Below are 20,433 nucleotides of genomic sequence, written 5' to 3' on the forward strand. Positions count from 1 at the left end.
TTTTGTTAAATTAAGCTCTCAAATGTTCTTGGTTTGAAGGTGAATATGAAGTTGCTCAGTTGTGTCCAACTCTTTGAGACCCTATGGACTATAGCCTGCCAGACTCCTCTGTCCATGCGATTTCCCAGGCAAGAACACTGGAGTGGGTTGCCATTTCCTTCTCCAGGGGATCTTTCCGACCCAGGGATTGAACCCAGGTCTCCCTCATTGCAGGCAGACTCCTTACCATTTGAGCCACCAGGGAATCCCTGTTCTTGGTTTATCCAACTACTAGTTAAGAAAATCCTCAGGCCCCTCTGTGTTATGGTTTTCCACAGCTTAAGACAAAGGAACACTTGAATGTTCAGGACCTTCTCTTGAGTCTGCCAGTAAGGAGGGTAGTTATAATCTCCAGTTATCACACCTCTAGGTTGCTTGAAGCATTCACACCAAGGCCACTCTCTCCCCAGGCTATTCACAGCTAATAATTATTCATGATGCATCTTGGGCCTTTCCTGCTGTTTGAAATCTTATCTACATTTGTATCATGGCCCCATCTTGCAAGGGCTGCACCCAAGGACAACATGGCTGGCATACATACACGAAACGGTGTAAGGTAGACCGTTTTCTAGTTGACTGGGGAACTTTTGACAATTCAAGTACTCCTGAGGAGTCACACAGTTTAAGGAAGGTTTAGCAAGGCTGTCTTGGATGCTTTTATGGAAATATTTATCTTCTACGGTCCAACCTAGAACAGGTTGATGGCTGTCTCAGGCTCCCAAGTCTTCTTTCACATCTCTTTTCATGAAGGCATTTCCCTCAAAACCTTTGCACCTTTAATCCCATCTTGGCATCTGGTACTTACAGGATCTGGTGTTACAAAAACTGATGTGCATACTAAGGTTGAGAAAAATACTACCATTTCTTGCAGAATTTTCAGTTTGTTGTGGAGACATGTTTTACCATGTCTAATTCTTAGATGGTTTAAAACCAGTACTAGTTTTTTCCCCTTGGTTTTATATGCCTTCCTACCACTGTTGTTTCAAGCCAATTTGGTCCACTAAAAGGGTAAAAAGGACATACAGAGAAACGTGAGCTTGTTTTTTTGTTTTTAAAAAATAATAAAACAGTGAAATGAACTCTGAATTTCATGCCTCTAGTCATAGTGGCCAGAACAGCCTAACAACCTCTTTTGGAAATCAAGAATGGATTTAGGTGTCCAGATACACAATCCTTTAAGTACAGGAGAGTGTCTCTGTTGGTGACACTGCGTGGAGGTTGCAACACCGATATCACCTGTATTCTATCTTCAAAGGAGCTTGAAGATAGATGTAATATCCTTGTCGCAATGTCAGTGTTGGATGTAAAATCTTCCAGGCATTTTGTGTCTTGTACAAAGAAGCTTCAATGTTGCCAGTTCTCATTTTCATGAGGAATGTAAGGTGACTTCAAGGCAGAGGCACAGTTGCCAATCTTACCTCTTGGGATGTAATATAATGTTTCCCAACTAAGTCTTCAGTAATACCTGTGGTTTTAAAGTTTGGTTGATTCTGTCAATTTTATGTAAACAGAAGCAATGATGGGGGCCAAGTGATTTGCATTCTGGGACTAGTGTGCATCTTTAGACAAATTTGAAAACAAAGCATAAGTCAGTATCTTTAACACCAAGATATGTTAAAGATAGTGATTTTAAAATGGTTGAGAAAAGGCAGGTAGAATGGCAAGTGAAGTTAGAGGATGTTTGTGATCTGGTCTTCTAGGTAAGATGACGACCTACATAATTTTTTAGTTTTAAGTAGTATAAAGCACCTCAGCCAAGACTCTATGAAATCTTAGGGTATGGACCCTAAAGTTCAGGCAAAGGGAGTGCAATGGTAAAGTTGCCCTGTGTCAGGACCTCAGTGTGTGCCTTTATATTGGGGTTCCTTCCCTTCACATGACCTTCTTTAAACTACATGCACTTGTATCCTTGTTTCAAGCTCTGCTCCTGTGGGAGAACTCAGACTAATCAGTTTGAAATACTAAGTGTGATCATTGGTCTTTGAGGAAAGGGATTATAGGCAGGCTAGTGTCTTCTATTCTGCCCAGTAATAGGAAGACGTTATAATTCTTCTATGTGAACTTTCTGGCCATAGAGGCAAAAGTCATCCAGGCTGATTCCAGAAACGTTCCTTCCACTGCCATCAGTAACCCAGGTCCAGCTTTAAAAATCAGCTCTCAGTCTTTGGACCCATCCTGAATGAGTCATGGGATGGGATGTTATAGATTAGAGATCCAGTTGGTACACATAGCCCACCAGAAATGATGCAAAGCCAAGTCTTTCTATATATTGTGTATGTATATATTGTTTTGACCCAAGTTAAAATCGTTTACCAATTTTTCTAAATTACTAGTTTATAAAAGTCCCCAGAAGTGTGATATGACCATGTTTGCCTACTTCACTTGCAGACTTCACCTCCAGACAGAATTTTTACCATGCCCTAGTAGAGATGCCATGAGGCCATCAGAGGAAAAAAAGCAAAGACAAAAAATGGCACCCACTGTATGGTGGATGCTGATGCAGTACTGGATCCTTCCACCAAGGGCTTGTTGCTTCTGGGTGTGGTTTATGTAGCCCATATCAGCTCCTTCATGGATTGTTTCAGCTGCAGAGGGCCACCTCGTGCCTAAGGTCATGTATCTTCCCAGACTAGCCTGTATCCATAACCAACCTATGTGGCAAGATAAAAGTATAGCCATATAAACTCAACAAATCAAAAAGGGATTCTAGCTCTAGAGCTTCCCTTGTGAATGGTTGAGGCTGTTTTGGGATCTATACCACAGAATAGAGTAGAAGGAATCAGGAGTGTGCAGAGGACAGAACGTGGAACAACATTACCCCAAATGTATACTCTTCCTTAATTTAGCTCCCTCAAGAAGACTAAAATCTTAGTCTGTCCCTCAAACTGCCATACCTTAAGAGGAACTTCATTATCTGTAGTTAAACATATCCTCATATTGTTATCCAGAAATCTTTTTAATATGTGAATTTTTACCTATATTAAGACTCTGATCCCCTATACCACAATCAGGTAGTTGCCACTGTGTTTTTAACTATCCCTACTATCTAGGATTTGGACTAGATTACCTTTCTTGCCTCTTGTGGCTGAAGTTACTTGGGTTCACATAGCAAGCAGTTCTCAGGGAAGCTCTACCAAGTCCCATCGGCACACCTCTCATCGTGTGTGTCTGGTCTTTCTTTTATCACTGCACACACTAGACCATTTGTGATAGTACTGCAAGGCTCATGTTTGCTAGATGAGTGGCAGCTTTCTGACATAACCGAAGCCTAACTACTATAACTAAGATCATGGCATCTGGTCCCATCACTTCATGGGAAATAGATGGGGAAACAGTGGCAACAGTGTCAGACTTTATTTTTTGGGCTCCAAAATCATTGCAGATGGTGACTGCAGCCATGAAATTAAAAGACTCTTACTCCTTGGAAGGAAAGTTATGACCAACCTAGATTACTTTGCCAGCAAAGGTCCATCTAGTCAAGGCTGTGGTTTTTCCAGTGGTCATGTATGGAGGTGAGAGTTGGACTGTGAAGAAAGCTGAGCGCCAAAGAATTGATGCTTTTGAACTGTTGAAAAGACTCTTGAGAGTCCCTTGGACTGCAAGGAGATCCAACCAGTCCATCCTAAAGGAGATCAGCCCTGGGTGTTCATGGGAAGGACTAATGCTAAAGCTGAAACTTCAATACTCTGGCCACCTCATGCAGAGAGTTGACTCATTGGAAAAGACTCATGCTGGTAGGGATTGGGGGCAGGAGGAAAAGGGGACGACAGAGGATGAGATGGCTGGATGGCATCACCAACTCAATGGACATGAGTTTGAGTGAACTCCAGGAGTTGGTGATGGACAGGGAGGCCTGGCATGCTGCGATTCATGGGGTTGCAAAGAGTCAGACATGACTGAGCGACTGAACTGAACTACTATAATGCCTTAACATGATTTTCCATGGATACCATCACACTGGGGATGGATGTAGGTATTTCCAACTGTGCCATTGGCCAAATGTCAAGGGGAACCTTTCCCTAATGTGGAACAACTTGACCAATCTTCTACAGAAGAGACATTGGCTGTGATACTCAAAGATGCACCAGCTAGATCCTCTCCCTTGAAGGACTTACTGTTCAGCTACAGAGAAGGCACTCAGCAGACAGTCTTCAACCATCAACTCCTCCAGTATGTGACTATGCTACAGGTTTAACCTGAGGTTAAATGCTTTTAGGAGAGCAATCCATGGCCAGTGACTAAGCAGGAGAGTTTATATGAAAGCTTGACCCTCTTAGTCCAATGAGGAACAACTCCTACAGGTTATTCTAAGTTTAGAGGACCTTCTCTCTGCCATGTTGGCAGGGACTTTTGGGGCTAAACTCTTAGTTTTGATAGCCCCATGCCCTATTCTAGACCTGTGCCAAGAAATCCTGTCTGGCTTCTTTGCTCAACTTAACATGCACAGCAGTTCTTGTCAAGTCAGTAGCATTGTCATGGAATATCTTCTACTGTAGCTTATGTGGCAGCCACAGAGGTACCCTCCCTCTGATCTCCCCTCCAGAACTGACCTCCATCTGTCCTTCCTTCAGGATGCAATCATGTTCAAGTTGAGTCCATGTTTTCCTAGGAGCTCCTACCCAGTAATTGGGCACTGTGGGAGAAGTGAAGCCTGACCATTTTCATTCAAAGAAGATTCTTCTAGAGGTACTCCTTGTGCTGAGACCCCCTGCTGGGCTGCCTGAAGCTCTCTTAGTTCACTATAGTTCTAAAGTCCTCCCTATTCAATTCTTCCTCCCCATTTCTTTTCCACAAGTCTTAGACCTATAAACAGTGTAAGGTTTCTCTCTACCTAATCCTGCCCCTCCCCCACTTTCTTAGTTGTTAACCCCAATAAGTCTTCTGAACTTCTAATTCCTTTTTGGGTTTGATACAGCATTGTAAGTCAAGATTTGGTAAAAGAAATTTCAGATTGTTTCCAGTGCTCCCATGAAGGTCCTGGGGTGAGGATACTTCTACTGAACTACTGGGTCCTCATCAGAGCCTGGAAAATTTTAACCCAGCCAATGTCTTCTTGGTTCTGAGAGAAAAATAAAATCCACTAACTCATGTGATGATACCAGGTCTTAGCCTGATCTAAGGAGCAGGCATGTCAAGGTTCAGTCCCTAGAAGCCTTTAATTTGTGACAGGATAAAGTAACATCTTCAAGAACTACCAAAGTCAAGAGAATTCCCTCTGACAAAAAAGTGCTGAATTTGTGCAGAGCTGGTAGAATTTTAGTCATACATGTTGAATGTATTTCTCATGTTCTAGATAATTAGGTATACTTCAGTTGTTGACCTTAACAGTTCAAGATTTCACAGAACTACAGGGCCAAGTATGAGCTCTACATTGCTTCTTGGCAATATTTAAGTTCAACAAGCTCAATCCTTAGGTCCATATATTCCTAAAATAGACACAACAATCTCCACTGTGAAAAGAGGACTTTGGTCACTAGTAACCTCAGAAGCCATTATTTTTAGTTTTAGTAGGTACCTCAGAACTCAAAGTGGTGTTTGACATAACTGATATCACCTTTTAAAGGAACTAGTGCCAGAGATCTTAATGGCTTTTTTGTTGTTCTGCTGCTGCCTGGCACCCAAAGACAGCCTCCTACATGGGTTTCAGAGAGTCAAGATTCCCATTCCCAGTTAGTCCATGTGCTCCACTGCATGGCTAGTATGATTCATATGAAGGAGTACATACCATTTAGACTGATGTTATAGTAGTGATGTAATCCATAGCCCACCACATGCCAACATAGTACCATGAAGCCCATGGTGAGGACATGCATATTTTTATAGTGTGAACACTGTTAAGTGTAGGCTTTGGCAAACATGTAAGGATATCAAGGAAAGCAGGTTCATAGATGAGAAGATACCAAGATTAACTTATTTGCACCTGAAGATTATAGTGGACAGAAGCTAAAAGATTCTCACAGTATCAAAGAAAGGAAGCCAAATCTTCCTATTTACTGGATATCTGGATGTAGAACTTCAGGGTAAGAAATAAAGGTTAGAGGAGCACATGAAAAACTCAAGCAGGTGTCTTGCAGGATTCTTTCACACTGGTCCCAGAGGATCATGGGGAATTTCATATGTAGTATGTCAGTTAAAGCTGGAGAGACAGGCTGCAAAAATGAGTAAGCTTTTGAGAAATATTTGCAGTCTATCCCATTCTCTACACCTTTAGAAGTGGCTTAACTACTGCTTGACAATTGCACTTGAGTTGGCAAGACATATAAGACAGTTGTGTCTATGTGGAATGTATGGTGTTTGTCCCTTTGTATCCTGCTTTCAGTCCCTATAAGGAGGGGAAACACCACTTCTCATAAGATTGCTGGGCTATTTGGTTTGGGTTGGGGGAATCTTAGCAGGAAGTCAACAGGAAGAGGGGACTATCAGGGCAATTATTCCCTTGGAAATCACTGGTGAATAGAAGAACTTTCATGCATAAATAAAAGCTTATTTGTCACAGGCAGTCAGCTTCTCCCTGCCAGAATCTAGTATTCATACTCTTTTCTTTTGAAGCTGTGATGCTACATCTTTTGTTGTTTAGTCTTCCATTACTACTAACTCTGGGTTATTGCATTCTCCCTTTATAAATAAGACCTTCATTGAGTTACTCTAGTTTGACTATGCTGTTTTTTCTTGGGCTCCCTAATACAGTGCCAGCTCAGATAATTTTCTTAGTCATCCTGTGGTGTGGATATTGCTTATTCAAGGGTTAAGTTAAGCCTTGAGATTTTCTATAAAATTCCTAACACTAAAGAATTCTTCAAATATTCACCTTCACAGTTTTTTTGAATCTCTTGTTCTGTGTTAATGCAGTAGTCAGCAGTGACAGTAGAGTAGTACCATTGGAGAACAGGGTTGGAGTAAATTACTGAATAGAAGAGCTATCCTAAAATGCTCAGAATTGACTGATTAGATTTAGAGAAGTTGGGTTCTACATAGAGATGAAATATTTAGAAATTCATAAGTTACCACTTGTTTTGAAAGGCTCTAAACCATTATATTTGCATAATGAATACCATGCAGATAGGTCTTCCCTGGTGACTCAGTTGTAAAGAATCCACTTGGCAATGTAAGAGGAGTGGATTTGATCCTTGAGTCAGGAAGTTCCCCTAGAGAAGGGAATGGTAACCCACACTCCAGTATTCTTGCCTGGGAAATCCCATGGACAAAGGACCTGGTGGGCTACAGTCCATGGGGTCGCAAAAGAGTCCAACACAACTTAGTAATTAAACTGCCACTACCATGCAGATAAAGCATAATTAGTTTCAAGTATGTTCTTTCTCAGGTGACGTCTACATATAAGTCAAGACCCACCATTTAATAGCCGTATGAAGGTGGCTGGATGTTGAGCCTCAAAGCCAACTTTTTCACTCTCTTTGCAGTCCATGGGGTTGCAAAGAGTTGGACACAACTGGGCAACTGAACAACAGCAGCAATGAAATGTGCAATCTTGTTTCAGCTTGTTCGAAGATGCTTCCTACATAGATCTTTATAGGCTGGGGTTCTTATTTTCCCACCCATAAAAATGTTAAAGGTGTAGTCTAGTGTAGAAAATACTAAAGCATAGACTTGAGTTCTCAAATCTGAACTACCAAAGGTACCTGAACTCCTTGGCTGGTTTATTTTATTGTATTTCACTAGACCTGAATATAAAAAGTAAAATTTAAGAACCAGGGCTTAATTCAACTCAAACTTATACAGGAGGAGAATCTAGAATATATATGATGTTCTAACAGTTGTAAAGGCAGCACCCCCAAATCTCTCATTGGCAAACAGTCATGGAGACTTGTTATTAAAACGTATGCAGACTTGCCTCAGTTGAAATTCCAAGAGGCATCATCTTTATTGATCTTCAAAAAGCTAGAGATCAAAGGAAAGCAACTTAAGAGACCAAGCCCAGAGTCTTCAAGAGGATGGCTGAAGAATGAGTCTTCAATATCACAGTACCAGCTCTTCCTGAAGGGTAGATGGGGTGTTATTATAATTCAGCTTAGTTCACTACTAGGCCTGATGCTCTCTCTTTACAAAAGATATGACACTGGAGCCAATCAGGCAATTCAAAGCTTTACTACTGGCTCAGGCACAAGCAGGAGGGAAGTCCTACAGAGAAGGGGCATCAACATGATGGCTCTCTGGAGATAGTGAATAGGAAGAGCCTAGTTCTGGACAGATGTTCCATCTTAAAACTGGCAGGATTTTTGGGAAAAAAAAAATGCCAGAGTCTGACTGAGTTCTGACAACCTGTGCTGATTGGGAGGATGAGAAAGGAAGATGCTCAGAGGGGAAGGATGAATGACCTTGGTGTTAAGTTTACCTAAAATATGGCTTTATTGTGAGTGACTTAGTGCTTCTAATTATTTCTGCTTCGTCACACATCTTCACAGTGGAATAGGCTCCATGGTCATGAAGCAGAAGCAGTTTAAAGAGTTCAAAGTAAGACAGGAGAAAAGCTACTAGTCCAGAACCCTACTAAAAGTGACAAGCAAGGTGGAAGTCCTCAAGAGCAGAAGGTAGGCAGGTGCCCCAGGTGTAACAGCCAGGGCTCAGCATAGCCGCCATTTTACCATCTCAGCAGGGGTGAAGTGGTGGTGGAGAGAAAAAGCCAGTTGCCAAGATAAGCTGGTCTATTTCTTAATTCTTATTCCAGAGATCCTGGAATGCAAGCTTCTTGCCAAGGATGCCTACAGAACATGAAGATATAACTGTACTCATAGGAAGTCTGTTTTCAGAGGAGTAAAGTTAGTCTTGCTATGCTGGCCACATAGCTCAGATTCCAGTTGTTGCAAAACCAAAAATGTTAGAGGATGTCACTTCTGACCTTCACTTGGAACCAGTGCTACTTTGATATTTTACTCTGGGAAGTATTCCAAAGAAAGGAGAATCATATTGCAAACCTATTAGGCTTACAGGAGCTACAGGAAGGCATCATAGGAGATATAAACTAATCCGTCCCTAGTAGGTAGAATTTTTTTTCCCCTTATTCCTTTAGGTAACAATTTTCCTACATTTGACTTATTTGGGAAGTTTACATATGTAGGTTTGTCCAAACTCAACTGGCCAATAGAATTGTCTACGCTCAAGGAAACTTTTAACAACTTTTTCTGCCAGGCCCTAAACTTAAAGTAGCTGGAATACTGGATGGAGGGGGCCAAACTTTTGTTTTTGACTGGTAAAGCAAATGAGCACAGGACTTTAAGTCAGAGAAAGGCTTATTCTACATTAAGATTGTTAAGTAGCTAGCATTTTGGGATGTACATTCTATCCAGTGTTGTGAATATGGGATGCTGTTATTTTAAATCTAGACATCAGAAGCTTGAGATGTCTAGAATTTGACTTAATTCAGTTTAGTTGCTTAGTTGTCTGACTCTTCGCAACCCCGTGGACTGAAGCACACCACCCTTCCCTGTCCATCACCAACTCCCAAAGCTTGCTCAAACTCATGTCCATCGAGTTGGTGATGCCATCCCAACCATCTCATACTCTGTCATCCCCTTCTCCTCCTGCCTTCAATCTTTCCCAGCATCAGGGTCTTTTCCAATGAGTCAGTTTTCCACATGAGGTGGCCAAACTATTGGAGTTTCAGCTTCAGCATCAGTCCTTCCAATGAATATTTAGGACTGATTTCCTTTAGGATGGACTGGTCGGATCTCCCTGCAGTCCAAGGGACTTCTCCAACACCACAGTTCAAAAGCATCCATTCTTCAGTGCTCAGCTTTCTTTATAGTCCAACTCTCACATCCATCATATTCATACATGACTACTGGAAAAACTATAACTTTGACTAGACAGACCTTTGTTGGCAAAGTAATCTCTCTGCTTTTTATAAGTTGTCTAGGTTTGTCATAGATTTTCTTCCATGGAACAAGTGTCTTAATTTCATGGCTACAGTCACCATCTGCAGTGATTTTGGAGCCCAAGAAAATAAAGTTTCTCACTGTTTCCATTGTTTCCCCATCTATTTGCCATGAAGTCATGGGACTGAATGCCATGATCTTAGTTTTCTGAATGTTGAGTTTTAAGCCAACTTTTTCTTGCTCCTCTTTCAACTTTCATCAAGAGGCTCTTTACTGAGCGTGGCCCTGCCAATCAGAACAAGACCCAGTTCCCCCCAGTCAGTCTTGCCCATCACAAAGATTCCATAAGCCTCTTATTCTTATCAGAGGGCAGACAGAATGAAAACCACAGTCACAGAGAGCTACTCAAACGGATCATATGGACCATAGCCTTCTCTAACTCCATGAAATTATGAGCCATGCCATGTAAGGTCACCCAAGATGGAAGGGTCATTGTAGAGTTCTGACAAAACTTGGTCCAATGGAGAAGGCATTGGCCAACCACTTCAGTATTCTTGCTTTGAGAACCCTGTGAACAAAATTTGACTTAGAAGCCTCACTTTGAAAAAGGCCTATTTGAAGTTTAGATACTGCTTGGAACTGCAGAGAGGGTGGTTTTTGTTTTTTTTTTTTTAAGTAGAGAAAGCCAGATACTCCTGGAAGCCACCGTCACAAGTTGGGAGTAACACTAGGTTTCCAGGACTGAAAATGGTAGAAACTAGGAAGCAATAATTTTAGGAAAAATCAAGGTGATGTGTACAAGTTCCACACTAGTGAGCATCAACAAGGGGAAAATTGGGGATTGAGAAATGGAGACCCTAGATAGCAGAAGTCCTCTAGAACTGAAGAGTATGTGACTGCTAAGGCAGGGAGTTGCATGCTGTTGTTCATAGCTAATGAGCTCCAGTACTCTTGCCTGGAAAATCCCATAGTCGGAGGAGCCTGGTGGGCTGCAGTCTATGGGGTCGCTAAGAGTCAGACACGACTGAACGACTTCACTTTCACTTTTCCCTTTCATGCATTGGAGAAGGAAATGGCAACCCACTCCAGTGTTCTTGCCTGGAGAATCCCAGGGACGAGCGGTGGGCTGCCGTCTATGGGGTCGCACAGAGTTGGACATGACTGAAGCAACTTAGCAGCAGCGGCAGCAGTGAGATCTCAGAAAGTAGTATAGCTAGTGAGAGATCTCAGAAAGTAGAGAAGCATTCCATGAGGATAATTGAAGTTCAGGCCTTGTATTCCCACCAGGAACACCCAGAGTGAACATTCTAATACACTCCACTTAGGACTTGTGTAAGACCCAATGACTAGGTCTTTCTGGAGGTAGCTTTGTCATATTTCTTTGGAGCCCAAGGACAGTATTTGGGAATATTCCCAGAGTTTTGAACAAGAATACTGATGTCCCCAAAATGGTTTGCTAATAAATCATGCTAGACTACTCACAGTGAGCCCAAGAGGAAGCACAGTAGCCTGACATATAGCCCCGAGCAACTCCTCTACTCATGGCCCACAGGGCTCTATCTCCTGCTTGTTAGTTGAGCTTCTAAATTGTCACTTCACAGCCAGAGTTAGTGATAGACCAGTCACCTATGGGACAACTAAGTTCATCCTCTTAAGAGGCTGCATAGCCCCTTGATTACCTTCATCAATTCATCACCACTGCCCAGAACACAGGATACCATATGCTTTATTCCAGGTTGAGGATTTTTTTTAAACTGCCTGTGAGGAGTATTTATAAATATAAATCAAGTAATTATAAATTACTTATCTCCCAACATGTGGGCTCCCTATTCTAGGTTTATCCGCCACATGCCCCAGCAATATTCCCCAAGCCTGCCATCCTAACACCCACCAGGAAAGCTCATTATAGTTGCAAATTCCTCCTGGTCTTTACTCTCAGGGAACAGCCCTGACACTTATTCTCAGCATGTTAACATCCTGGAAACTTCTATCCAGTAGAAAGACATTTACAATTGTTCCATTCTCTGGGGTAGTGGTAGATGTTGGCTTCTTTTTACCACTGATATACCTTCTAACTTTGGAAGTCTCAGGTAGCCACTGAACAAATAATTGATTTATATCTGTCCCCAGTAATTACTCAGTTGAACCATAACCATAAGGCTTTTGAGATTCTCAAACTATGAGACTTCAAGGCACTTTCTGCTGTAGATGCAGGGTTTGTCTGTATTACTAATTTAAGTCAAATCTAGGGCTTCCATTATCATACACTTTGGATGAGCTTTGACAGAGGGTTACAAGTCCCTTTTTTCCATTTACTCTTTCTCCTAGTTTTTCCCAGAAAAATTCCAGAATGAGGCTTTCTGGTGGAGATACATAATAATCTCAAAAGCTTGGTGAACCAAATGGGTAGGACTAAACTTAAACACTGCCTCTGGACACTCAACACAGAAGTTGCTATCCAACAGCCAGAGAAGCTAAGATGTACTCAGGGCTCAAAGGACACTCAATCTCACTTAGCATATGCATCAATCTTAAGATTGAACATTAATCCTATGAATGTATGATGTAAATGCAACTGCAACATTTAGTTCAATATGCAAGACAATCATGGAGTTTCCAGTGGTATGGAGATACATACATGGGTCCTAAACACCAGCTCAAGTTTAGGATACATTAACTCAGTACAATAGTCTCACACCATGGACATGAATGATACTAGGACCTGGTCCCACAAGGTCCCCATTTAAGGCACCAGTCATGGGTTAAGACAATTCATACTTCTGCCCAACTTGGCTATAAATTTGGTGTTCCCACTGCACCCTCTGTCAAGTTCAGTAATTTACCAGACCAGTTCATGGGACCGAGTTCTTAATGCTTACTGGTTTGTTAAACACTAACTCAGAAACAGCCAAGTTGGAGAGATGCATAGGGTAAGATTTGGGGCAGGCAAGTGGCCCAGAGCTCCCATACCTTCTCTGGGCATGCAACCCTCCCAGCATTTCCACGTGTTCACCAATGCAGAAGCTCAGGTCTCATTGTTCAAGAGTTATCAAAATTAAGTTCCAGCCCCTACTTGCCTTTTCTGGAAGTTAGTGAGTAGAGCTGGAAGATTCAATCCACTAGTTACTTCTTTCTAATAACCAGTCCCCTTCATGAGGTTGTTTAGGAGGACTGCTTTTAAGTTATTTCATTAGCATAAACACAGGTGTGATCAAGACAAGTTCCTTATGAAAAACAGAAGACACTCATATCACTCAGAAATTTCCAAGGGTTTAAATGTCCCTAGTTTAGATGGCAGAAAAAGAAATATTTGACCATGCATAGTCAGTTTTTTCTTTTTTTTTTCTAAAGGTTTTATTTATATACCATAGGCAGTTAGATAAAGCCAGATTTTTTTTGTATGTTTTTCTTAGTAGAACCAGGTATATTTCCCCATTATTCAAAACCTAATACTGGCTGTTAGATAGATTTTATACGTTTTAACCTTAAACACAGAGAAAACCCTTAAACTCACAATGTTGTTCATACCCATCATAATGGAAAAAAGTTTTGAAGATCTAATGCTGAAATGAGGGAAGGTATCTTTAAGGCAAGACAGTTGCAGTAACATTAACTTGTTCCACACTCTACCATCCAGTATGTGTTAAGGTCTGTAGTATAAAAATGCTACCTCAATATCTAGATGGCACTTGTCCCAAGGAACAGGATCCTGGGGGGAAAAACACTCCAACAAGGGCTACATGGATCCCTAGTGGAGAAAGGCAGGCTTTGAAAGGCCTCCTCAGGTCAGACCCAGGTTGGGGTGACTTCAGGGACAGTGAAGTAGAGATCTTTATTGACTTCCAGAGCACAAATATAGGCATCTTTCTAGCCATAAGCATAGTTCCTTCAAAAAACAGTTAAGAACTACAAGAAATACTAAAACCTGAGCTTTAGGCTGAAACTTGGCAGTGGGTAAAGGTTTACATGCTCAATGAGAACCAGCAATGGGACAACCAGGCTCCAGGCATGGGTGGCCTAGCTACCTGGAGTGGCTGAAGGACATGTCTCTGCTTGTCAGAGTGACATTAACAGGTGGAGAGAAGTTGGCAAACACCTTTAGATCCTTTTGAATCTGCCCCAGAGGTGCATAAACTTCATAGATTTTTAAAAAGCCCTGAAGGTTCAATCTTTGAAGATAAAAACTTTTTACATTTTAAAAACTCACTAAGGATTGCCATTCCAGGTGGCATACCATGAATTTCCCTTAAAGTTCACATCAGTTGTTCCAAACCAGAGAATACCACCACCAAAGAAGCTCTCACTGTTGTGAAGGTTCTGAGCCCCACACCAGAATTCCAAACCTGGGGATACAGCAAAGGGATTGGGAATCCCCAGGGAATCTTCCTCAGTGATCAGTGCAAAGAAATAGAGAAAAACAATAGAATGGGAAAGACTAGAGATCAAGAAAATTAGAGATACCAAGGGAACATTTCATGCAGATAGGTACAATAAAAGACAGAAATGGTATGGACCTAACAGAAGCATAAGATGTTAAGAAGAGGTGGCAAGAATACACAGAAGAACTACACAAAAAAGATCTTCATGACCCAGATAATCATGGTGTGATCACTCACCTAGAGCCAGACATCCTGGAATGCGAAGTCAAGGGGTCTTAGGAAGCATTACTACAAACAAAGCTAGTGGAGGTGATGGAATTCCAGTTGAGCTATTTCAAATCCTGAAAGATGATGCTCTGAAAGTGCTGCACTCAATATGCCAGCACATTTGGAAAACTCAGCAGTGGCCACAGGACTGCAACAGGTCAGTTTTTATTCCAATCCCAAAGAAAGGCAATGCCAAATAATGCTCAAACTACCACATAATTGCACTCATCTCACACACTAGCAAAGTAATGCTCAAAATTCTCCAAGCCAGGCTTCAACAGTACGTGAACCATGAACTTCCAGATGTTCAAGCTGGATTTAGAAAAGGCAGAGGAACCAGAGATCAGATTGCCAACTTTCGTTGGACCATCGAAAAAGCAAAAGTTCCAGAAAAACATCTACTTCTGCTTTATTAACTATGTCAAAGCTTTTGACTTCTTGGATCACAACAAACTGGAAAATTCTGAAAGAGATGGGAATATCAGACCGCCTGACCTGGCCCCTGAGAAATCTGTATGCAGGTCAATAAGCAACAGTTAGAATTGGACATGGAACAACAGCCTGTTTCCAAATCGGGAAAGGAGTATGTCAAGGCTGTATATTGTCACCCTGCTTATTTAACTTAGATGCAGAGTACATCATGTGAAATGCCAGGCTGGATGAAGCACAAGCTGGAATCAAGATTCCTGGGAGAAATATGAATAACCTTAGATATGCAGATGACAATCAGCCTTATGGTAGAAAGTGAAGAACTAAAGAGCCTCTTGATGAAAGTGAAAGAATGAAAAAGTTGGCTTAGAAAAATAAAAGAAAACCTCAGAAAACTAGGATGATGGCATCTGATTACATCACTTCATGGCAAATAGATGGGGAAACAATGGAAACAGGGAGACTTTCTTGGGCTTCAAAATCACTGCAGATGGTGATTGCAGCCATGAAATTAAAAGATACTTGCTCCCTGGAAGAAAAACTATGACCAACCTAGACAGCATATGAAAAAGCAGAGACATTGATTTGCCAACAAAGGTCTATCTAGTCAAAGCTATGGTTTTTCCAGTAGTCATGTATGGATGTGAGAGTTAGACTATAAAGAAAGAGCACTGAGGAATTGATGCTTGAGAGTCCTTTGGACTGTAAGGAGACCCAACCAGTCAATTCTAAAGGAAATCAATCCTGAATATTCATTAGAAGGACTGATGTTGAAGCTGAAACTCCAATACTTTGGCCACCTGATGTTAAGAACTGACTCCTTTGAAAAGAGCCTGGTGCTGGGAAAGATTGAAGGCCGGAGGAGAAAGGGGATGACAGAGATGGTTGGATGGCATCACCAACTCTATGGACATGATTTTGAGTAATCTCCATGACTTGGTGATGGACAGGGAAGCCTGGCGTGCTGCAGTCTATGGGGTCCCAAAGAGTCTGACATGACTGAGTGACTGAAATGAATTGAACTGAGAATGACTTTGAAGGATAGTGGGATTTGATTACAGAACTGCCAAAGGACTCAAGGAAACAGACTCTTGGAGGGCACACACACAAAAAAAATCTTGTGCATACCAGGACCCAGGGGAAAGGAGCAGTGACCCCATGAGAGACTGAGCCAGACCTGCCTTGTGAGTGTTTGAAGATCTCCTATGGAGGCATGGGTGGTCAATTGCCTGCTGTGGGGATAGGGGCATTGGAAGCAGCAGTCCTGGAAGGCATGTGTTGGCATAAGTCCTTTTTGGAGGTCACCCGTAGCCCTACTGCACAGCCTATAGACTCCAAGACTGGGTTGCCCCAGGCCAAACAACTAATAGGGAGGGAGCACAGCCCCACCCATCAGACAATTGGATTCAAGATATACTGAGCATAGCTCTGCTCACCAGAGCAAGACCCAGTTTTCCCCACAGCCAGTCCCTCCCATCAGGAAGCAAGAACTATAATCCTGCAGCCTCCAGAAAGGAAACCACAATTGACAACAAAATTCTGTAAATAAATTATCCTTCAATTAAAAAATAAGTTATTTAAAAATAGACTATATACCAAATGAGATTTATACTATAGACACAGTCTAGACCTATACTGAAATATGAACTTTTCTCCAATAGAGGAGGTCACAAACAGGAATAGATTCCCTACTTATTTCTGTATCAACAACTATCTGGACAAATTGCTCTTAATTTCTCCTAGGGGGAGAATTCCTAGCCCTCAGGCCAAGTCCATGGTTGTCATGGTCTCTCGCTCATTTTTGTGATCAAGAATTGGCTCATTTTCTTCGAAAGCCACAAAGAACTGAGTGACAAGGCAACGAGATGGAAATTCAAGAAATTTAAACATTAACATTTCTAACAAAGGTTATCTTTCTGAGGATATGATTATAAGGAATAAATTCTAAGGCTTTAGGGCCAAGTAAAAGATTTTACACTTTCCTTGGCATTTCTCATAAGAGCTTTGAATAGAAGAAAGGAACAGGGATAAATGCCATCTGTATGGAGAGATGTAAGCTTAAATTTAGCTTAGAAGAGAAAGTGATGGCAGAGTAAAAATCCTCTAATAAGATCTTTAATTGCATTGAAGACATAGGTATCAGAAAAGGACAGAATACCGGTCCACAGGGAACAGTGTTTGGACCACAGTCTCTAGGCCAACAAGGCTAAATCCATTTATATAGTCATATAGTATTACATACCTGGATAAAAAGTTGCCAGCCTTACCCTCCTCCAAAGGAACCAAGAGGTATCCAACACTAATACATGTTGTTTGCAGGTACACCTGCTTCTTTCCCATTACTAAGTTCAGACTGACCGAGAGTAACTAGAACACAAAAGCCAGAACTCAAGGTTTTCAGGCAATGAAGTTGTCTGCCTTGAGTGCTTCACTAGGTCCACTAAGATGTAGCTTTCCTGGATAAGAACTTTGGTTTTGCTTACTGACACTGCCTGAACCCCACATACTGTTGTCTCACACGAGAGATCTTGGTAGCAGATTCTGACTGGTATTTTTCTCTCTCCCTGCTTTAGCCAATTTCTTCAATTCAAAACCAGCTATAAGATCCTTCTTTGATTCAAGCAGAACCATCACTGGCAGCAAGAGGCTCATAAGCCACATGCATTTAGGTATCTAGTCAGATATTTAAGAGGACATCATGGGAAGTATTTCCCATATGCAGGGCTTCCTCATGCCACAATCTACCCACACACCCTATACTGCCCAAGTCTGCCTGGATGCCTAGGAGCGTGCAGTGATAAAGTCTGGGTATGTGTAAAAAATCCCTGAGCTAGAAAAACTCTAATCAGCCCTAAGAAGGTAAGGAAGTTGTTGCAAACTGGGCTCTTCTGACAGCAGATACTGAGAATTAGAGTTGCATAAATGATCAACCTAGACAGCATGTTAAAAAGCAGAGACGTTGTCAACAAAGGTCCATCTAGTAAAGGCTATGGTTTTTCCAGTAGTCATGTATGGATGTGAGATTTGGACCATAAAGCTGAGCACCGAAGAATTGATGCTTTTGAACTGTGGTGTTGGAGAAGACTCTTGAGAGTCCCTTGGACTGCAAGGAGATCCAACCAGTCCATTCTGAAGGAGACCAGTCCTGGGTGTTCTTTGGAAGGATTGATGCTGAAGCTGAAACTCCAATACTTTGGCCACCTCATGCAAAGAGTTGACTTATTTGAAAAGAGCCCGATGCTGGGAAAGATTGAAGGCAGGAGGAGAAGGGGATGACAGAGGATGAGATGGTTGGATGGCATCACCAGCTAAATGGACATGAGTTTGGGTAAACTACAGGAGTTGGTGATGGACAGGGGGGCCTGGCGTGCTGTGGTTCATGGCATTGCAAAGAGTCGGACATGACTGAGTGACTGAACTGAATGTCTATTGTGGAGTAACAACTGGTGTGAGAGAGAAGGAAGCTGGATTAGGCATAGAATGCTGTCAGAGTATCATGCTAGTCTGTCAGTCTCTGCAAGCCCCATGCAAAGCTTCACAGCCCTTTAGCTAAGTTCCATCTAGTGTGACAATGGTGGTGCACTGTGGGTCATTGTCTGGGCTTTGTTCTGAGAGGAACATATCCTTGGCTATCACCCCTTTTCACTCATCTGCCATATTTGGCCTCCTCAGTAACCAAGAGGTTGATGTATAAATACCCCAGGTCCTTTTGCACCTCAGGTATGAGAATTCCTCAGTGTATCTTACATCCTTTCCCAGAGTTTCTTAGCTTTCTCATGGTGGCTTGCATAATCATGCACCAATAGTAGGTCTTTCTCCATCTTTCACTTCCTTCTACCAGCTTTCCCACATTTCCCAAATAACCTACCTATGATCAAATTCACATCTCTGGGGTCCACTTATAGACTAAGCATCTTATGGTTTCTTCTATCTGATGGGAAATAGGACAATCCTTCCCTCTCCCTTCAGAGAAATGTGAGAAAAAAAGATTTCCTCTCCACCCTTCAAAGCAGTCCTCTGTTTGCCTCTCCAGTTCTCTTTCATATACTCATGAAAACTCAAGTCTAACATTTGCCAGTTCATTATTGCCTCATATACTATGAGCGCCTGCCCCAATGAGTGCTAAGGGGTTTCTAACGACACATACGCAGATTTCATCTAGTGTTCAGTTCTCTAGGAGGGAAACTGAGGAAGATGAGAACAATAGATTCTCCTGAGACAGAGCACTCTACTATATTTTTATTAAACAGAAAGAGTGCTAAATGATTACATATTAATAAATCCACACTGAGTTTTATCCTCCAATGTGATCTGACCTTAAAATTTCAGTCTAGTTGAAGGGAAACCGTGTCTAGCTAGTGCTGAGAATTATGGGGGAGCTCACAAAAGTGTCAAAGCAACTTAGAGACAGATGTTTCACAAGTCAAAAAGCCCATTAGGAAAAGACTTTTACATTTTCCATTTCTGGTATTATAGGAGAACTAATATTATAGAAAAATCGATACAAACACCTAAAAGGTTGGGCATTTTTACTCAATACTCAGCTAAATTGGCAAGTAAGTGTTGTGCTTAGTTTTCAAGGGCAACTTAGGTTCAAATAAGCAAGTGCTAAAACACGGTGCTGTTCTAGGACTTTGCGGTGCAGTTGTCCAAAGTTTTGGTTTATACAGGCAGCATAGGGCAGAAAAACCAAGACAGCTAGGGTCCACACACAGTCTGGAAGTTGAAAAAAAAAAACCAGCTCAAGCCTGAAACCATGACAAAACATATCTTTAAAGAGAAGGAAGTCTGCTTTCGGTAGGAAAGGTAATCTGCTTAGTACTGGTTAAGAATGAGAAAAAGTCAACTGGGGGCTAAAATTAACTGTTAAAAGCAGCAACAAGTAGAGAATCACATTTTCTCAGGGTGGTATCAGAGAAGGATGACACAGGTCTTATGGTTTCACCCTGCTTATTTAACTTCTATGCAGAGTACATCATGAGAAACGCTGAACTGGAAGAAACACAGGCTGGAATAACCTAAATAACCTCAGATATGCAGATGATACCACCCTTATGGCAGAAAGTGAAGAGGAACTCAAAAGCCTCTTGATGAAAGTGAAAGTGGAGAGTGAAAAAGTTGGCTTAAAGTTCAACATTCAGAAAATGAAGATCATGGCATCCGGTCCCATCACTTCATGGGAAATAGATGGGGAAACAGTGGAAACAGTGTCAGACTTTATTTTTTCGGGCTCCAAAAATCACTGCAGATGGCGACTGCAGCTATGAAATTAAAAGATGCTTACTCCTTGGAAGAAAAGTTATGACCAACCTAGATAGCTGTTGAAAAGCAGAGACATTACTTTGCCAACAAAGGTCCATCTAGTCAAGGCTGTGGTTTTTCCTGTGGTCATGTATGGATGTGAGAGTTGGACTGTGAAGAAGGCTGAGCGCCAAAGAATTGATGCTTTTGAACTGTGGTGTTGGAGAAGACTCTTGAGAGTCCCCTGT

Source organism: Bison bison, unplaced genomic scaffold (assembly GCF_000754665.1).
Source record: "Bison bison bison isolate TAMUID 2011002044 unplaced genomic scaffold, Bison_UMD1.0 scf7180017864369, whole genome shotgun sequence".
Lineage (NCBI taxonomy): Eukaryota > Metazoa > Chordata > Mammalia > Artiodactyla > Bovidae > Bison > Bison bison.